We start from the raw sequence: 6,000 nt of genomic DNA on the forward strand, positions 1-6,000 counted from the left end.
AGTATCTGTTTTGGATGACTACAATCTAAGACCCCGTTCACACATCGCCGAAAGAGAAGCCGAATGCATGCCGAATAGGCTTCGGGAAACGTTCGGTGGTCAATTCTGGGCTATTCGGCGCACTTCGGGAACGTTTCGGGATGTTCGAAATGGGTTCGGGCAAGTCACCAAATATTTCATCAAACATGAAATATTCGGTGTGACCTGCCCGAACTCACTTCCTCGGGGCCCCCTCGGGTCGCATTCGGTAATCCTTCGGTATGCATTCCAAGCATTCAGTATGCATTTGCCGACAAAATGACCGTTATAAATCGGTACGATGTCGGCGATGAATCGGCGAATATGGACAGAATACATACCAAAATTATACCGATTGTCCCAAGAATGTATACAGAATTTTGAACACCGCCCACCGAGGCATATATAAAAGGCCAAAGCATCCCAGTCACACTTTCCAGAGCTAGGAGAACGGGCGCACTACAGCATCTACAGCAGAATGGAGGCGGCATCCGAAGACCTGTTCCCAGAGGACTCCAACCCCCATTTCCAAGATTCCTGCCTGTCGCAGGAGAGCCAGACAGGTAGGTCAGATACTTGACGCAGAGCAGGGAGTCAGTCTGTGCTTTGCTCCACAGGGCCACGGCTTGCTTGTTGACTTCGCTGGGGATGACTGCTGTGATGTCCATTGTTGCTCTGTTGGAACTGGGAGTGTGATGGGCTTTTTGGTACGCGCATATTTATACACCCCTGGGTGGGCGTGGGAAGTTCGGTATGCATTCGGGATGCCCTTGGTACAGCATCGGCGATGCATCGTCGATGCTGTACCGATGTCGCACCGACAAAATGACGGTTAATTTTCAAAATAAGAGTTTCGGGTTGGCGTCTGTGCGCATTCTCTTTGCGTTCGGTTTGCGTTCGGTTTGCATTCTATTTCGTCGGTATACTGTCGGCGACATCAAACAGACAGCAGACAGAAAGGCCGAATTCGGGCAGTTTGCGCCCGATTCTGGCCGAATCCCGGCCGAATACGGTTCGGCACGCATTCGGCATCTCATTCGGCGATGTGTGAATGGGCCCTAAAGGAGTAGAGTATGGGGGACTATTGTACTTTGACGACCATATCTTTGCAAATACCTAAACCAACAGGTTATACTGTATTTATGTGGATGCCTCTAATTCATATATGGTAAAAGTCCTCCAGTCCGACGACCAGTAATCCAAGTATCCTAATACTCTGAATTTGGCTTTTTTTTTTTTTTTTTTTTTTTTTTTTTTTTTTTTTGAGCTTCATCTAAGGATTTATCTGGCTTGGACCCACTCTTTGACTTGGATGTACCTGCCTGCAACTATTCATCTACAGTTCTATGCATTTCCAGTGAGTAAAACAATAACCCATATAATTTGAAGTATTTGTTTAATGATCATGTACTGTACATACTGTATTTTTAATGTTTTCAGAGGTTCCTCCCAATAGCCTGAAAAAACAGTAGTCCAAAATACCCTTGGTCCCCTGCCACTCGGATTACAGGACTTCTACTGTATTAGGTGTCATGTTATAACTTTAACTTGGTGTATAGTCTTTTTCCCTGTGTAGTGTTTCCAAAGTACACTGGTATAATTCTCGATTTGTTGTATCCAGTACCTACATTGGTTACCTAATGTGAGGTGGTGTAGCATCACTGCACCACACAATCTTTAATGTACACTTCATTTTTTTTATTCATTTATTTTTAATTATTTTTAGTCTACTGTAGTCTTGTGCTTCCCCATAATACACATGACATTACAGAAGCAAGAGTGTAAGCATTCAGGCTATTCTGTATAGATGCTACCACACCAAAGAGTATGCCACCAATAATGCCTTACAAGTTGGATATATAATATTGTATTTCTTCCTCATGCCCTCATTTTGGATATATTTTGAGGAGGTTCTTCCAAATGCCAAAATTGTATATACTCAGTAATGACAGCAGTACTGTATACAACAACTGTGTCAGATCTCACATTGTAACTGGGTGTGTGAATGTAGCATGTGAACCTGCTGTACAGTATACATTGTGCAAATATTTGTATGAAGTGACCAGGGAACACCATACAGTACCCTTTTCGAGCACTGCTGAACTGCCCTACTTGAGTACTGTACCAGACACTTTTTATGACTTCAGAGTTCTCAAAACACAAGTAGGCATTGATCACACATTTACGGTAATGTGTAAAACACGTGTGCAGTGTTGATGGCATTTGGTGTGAATCTCCTTGAAAAATATTTGTTGACAATAAATATTCAGTGATTCATTGGGCTGTTTTTCAACCTGGTCTTCATCCCTTCTCAAATTAAACATAATACAAGGTTAGGTCCAGAAAAGAAGGGAAGAGAGACAATGTGAGGTTCGGTCCAGAAAACGTGGATGAGGGAGAAAACAGCAAGCCAAAGGGAAATGGCCAGACATTCATTCATTCATACACCACTAGAGAGTTGTACCATGATGACTGTGTTGATTGCAGAGAATGAAACAGAGGCAGAGAAAGACTGTAGAGAAACAATGAGGCACAAGGGTTTGAGAGTAAAAGGGGATAAAACAAAAGATGATTAGGACTAGTGGTGGTCGAAGCAGAGGGACAGCGGCCATGTATAGTTTGCTGCAAGGGAGTGGGAAGTAACTTGTCTGAGATAAAGTGGGTGCACGAGTTGTAGTGGCATTAAAGATGTACACTACAAAGTACTGTAATACTGTACCAACTTTTTGTGCCGTGAGTCTAAGAGAGCATGTAGAGACTGTCAGGAGTAAAAGGACTCAGCTTGGAAAGTCTCTCAAGCTTGTGAAGGAGCTCTGTTACATGAAAGACATGGGCTGCAGCTAGCTCTGTGGATAGAGTATGGAGTGGCTGGAGTAAGTTCAGGGAGCAGTTGCCTCTCCTAGCATTGAGAGGACTCTCCCTCCACACAAAAGGATCTTTGTATGCAAAATGTCAGGAATGTAATGCTGTATGGCAGTGAGACCTGGGCAGTAAAGGATGAAATCAAGGCTCCAATATACAGAACTGACAAGATTAGATGGATGTATGGTGCATCCTTGAACGCAAGACCTAGGGGAGCCAGGATTATGACTGAAGAGCTAAGAGGAAGGATGGGACTTGAATGAATTGGTGTTGTGATGAGGAGGGATAGACTGAAACGGTTTGGGCATGCTGAGATAATGATAATTGGGTGCGGAGAGTGAGAAACGTGAACACTAAGGGTAGGGTCGCAAGATGCAGACCAAAAACGATCTTGGAGAAGGTCGCAGTGTGACTTCAGGGATAAGGAACTGAAGAGGGAGGCCGCCAGAAATCAAGCAGCATGGAAAGCTGCCACCATGTGACAAAGACCGGCATATGCATGCATGATGGAACCTTTATAAACAAAAAATGAAACGACAGAGGCCAAAGAAGCTGGTAGAGAACGAAAGGGAGGTACAGATTTTCAGATGGACCTTGTGTGTTGCAGATAAAACAAGTGGAGCAGTATAGTACAGTACAAACAATGGGTGGAGATGTACAAAGTGGCCTGGAGTTCTGTTACACCCATTCCATAAGAAGGCTCCAAGTAGAGAGCAAGATCCTGAAACAATCTTACTGTAGGTGTCAACATAATTTTGAGTAAATTCCAGCTTCTCCGAATGGATAATATTTTCAAGTGATAAATACCTTAATTCTATAGGACTGATGTGACGGCATGAACTCATGAAATGCTAAGCAACATCTATGGATTGTTGCTAATTATGTACAGTACAATGTACATACGAGCAGACCCTTGATTTACGCAGGACCTACTTGCACTAAACACATTTTGCGCAAAAATAAACCCTGATCTGGTCCAGTAAACACAGACCAATAAATTTGCTTGCTCGGGAGAATCCCAAAGTCAGCCCTTGTCCATGGTCACCCCGTTCCTCCCCCAAAGTTCCACTGTCAGACCATGTATACACATGTTCATTCCACCAAGAATTAACAAGTCTTTTTGTAGCATTTTGCTCAAACAAATTGTCATGATTTAACACAGCTAAAACTGCAGGGAATGAAATGGTAAAATTGCAGGGCACAAAATGGTCTGATTACACTATTGCAAACCCCCCCCCCCACACACACACAATCACTCCATCTGCCTAGTCTCTCACCTCGATGCCACCACTCACTACGTACTTCAGTGGTTTCCAACCTGTGGGTCGCACCCCCATAAGGAGGCACGAAGGGCTGCCTGGGGGGGCACAAAGGCTTGATAAAGAGGGTAAAGAGGGTAATTATATTTGAAAACTATGAATTATGATAGAATTCAGTCATTTCTAAATATGGAGAAAATATTTCAGATATGAATAAGAGATCTAGTTATCTGAATATATACACAATTTCATTGATTATGAATATGATATTTATTACATGTGCCAACTATGCCAGTAAAATACAGTATTTGAGGAAGGGGGGTGCAGGGAACGTGTCATTAAGTGAGGGGGGGGGTCGAGAATTAGAAAACGTTGGAAACCACTGACGTGCTTTTCATCCTAAGTTTTTTGCATACTATATACAAAATTTCATACTGCCAAGAAAGCATGTGCAACCTTCCGCAAATAAGAATTCCCTACTGCAAAATATAGATAGGATAATCATCAGCTCGCCCATTGAAATGGGTCACACCAAAGTCCCCAGATTCCCACTATCTCAGATGCCAAACTATTTTTCCTTATTGAAGCATTTCACACACACCACACCCCAAAATACCCACAACAAAACACCTGCTGGATGGCAAAAAAAAATAAATAAATAAATAAAAAAATACAGGCAATATGAAAACCAGTATTAACTACTTCAAAGAAAAACAACCATCAGTACAGACTTTTTCCGTTTCAATAGGACTTTACCTTTATTTTGCTGCCAGTGATAATCAAATCCAAGGTGCAGTATTTAGTTACTTCTGCACACCTCCGACCCTTAACCTGGGGAACACTAATTTGCAACTCTTTTACTTGCTACTGGGAGACCTTCTGAGGTATACAAATTGTAAGTGCAATGTGTTGCAGTCAGGTAACAATGTAAAGTTAAAGAACTTTGTCAACTGGCTCAATTTTACAATGAACACGGCAGTTCTTTTATGACCTTTGGTGGAACAATGAATAAAACACACAAGTATCACTACAGTTTTCTTACTAAAAATTCCTAATTGTCTATTCATATTTTCTCAAACCACTCATTATAATGTAAATACAGCCAGATAAAATGTGACCTGCAGTATGCATTAATTATTACACCATGACTGGATAGCAAAATGCAGCAAAAATTATACTTAACACATACTTTCATAAATTATATCCTGCATGGAATATAATTAAAAATAGCTAAGAGTACAATAAATCTTCAAATCTATGGTACACTAATACAGTGTACACCAAGCATTTCAATAAAATTTTTTATTACCTGGCCTCAAGTCTATAAAAGATATAAACTTTTGCTTAGTACTGTACTTTGTTCTTATGCATAAGCAGTGCTTTGCTTCTCCTGGCCTCCCCATCACCCCTTACAGCCAGGACACTGCTCCAACAGGCTTGGCTTCTCCTGGCCTCCCCATCACAGCTTACAGCCAGGACCCTGCTCTAACAGGCTATCAAAAGAACATCTTTGATTCTCAAACATGGACACTATCTGAACAAAATAAACATGCTGCTTCACCTGGTTTCCCATGAATCCTTACAATGAGCTATATAAACATGAAGACATTATAACATGTGAAACAAATAAACTATCTGTCTATAGCCTGACACCATGATCTCGTATGGGGTGGCCATTTGTCTCAGTTGTTTTACAGTGGCACTGACCCTCCACTAATGCACCTGTTGACACAAAGGGAACTTGTATAGGTTGGTTATATGGTTACACCAAATGTTGTAAATGGCTTCCTGGCTTAGAGGACACCATTAAGCTGTCACTCAATGTAAATGCCACCTGAAAGGGGAGCAATAAAAAGTGATA

This window comes from Coenobita brevimanus, chromosome 63 (assembly GCF_032717465.1).
Source record: "Coenobita brevimanus isolate Jiangsu-jjx chromosome 63, ASM3271746v2, whole genome shotgun sequence".
NCBI classification, from domain to species: Eukaryota; Metazoa; Arthropoda; class Malacostraca; order Decapoda; family Coenobitidae; genus Coenobita; species Coenobita brevimanus.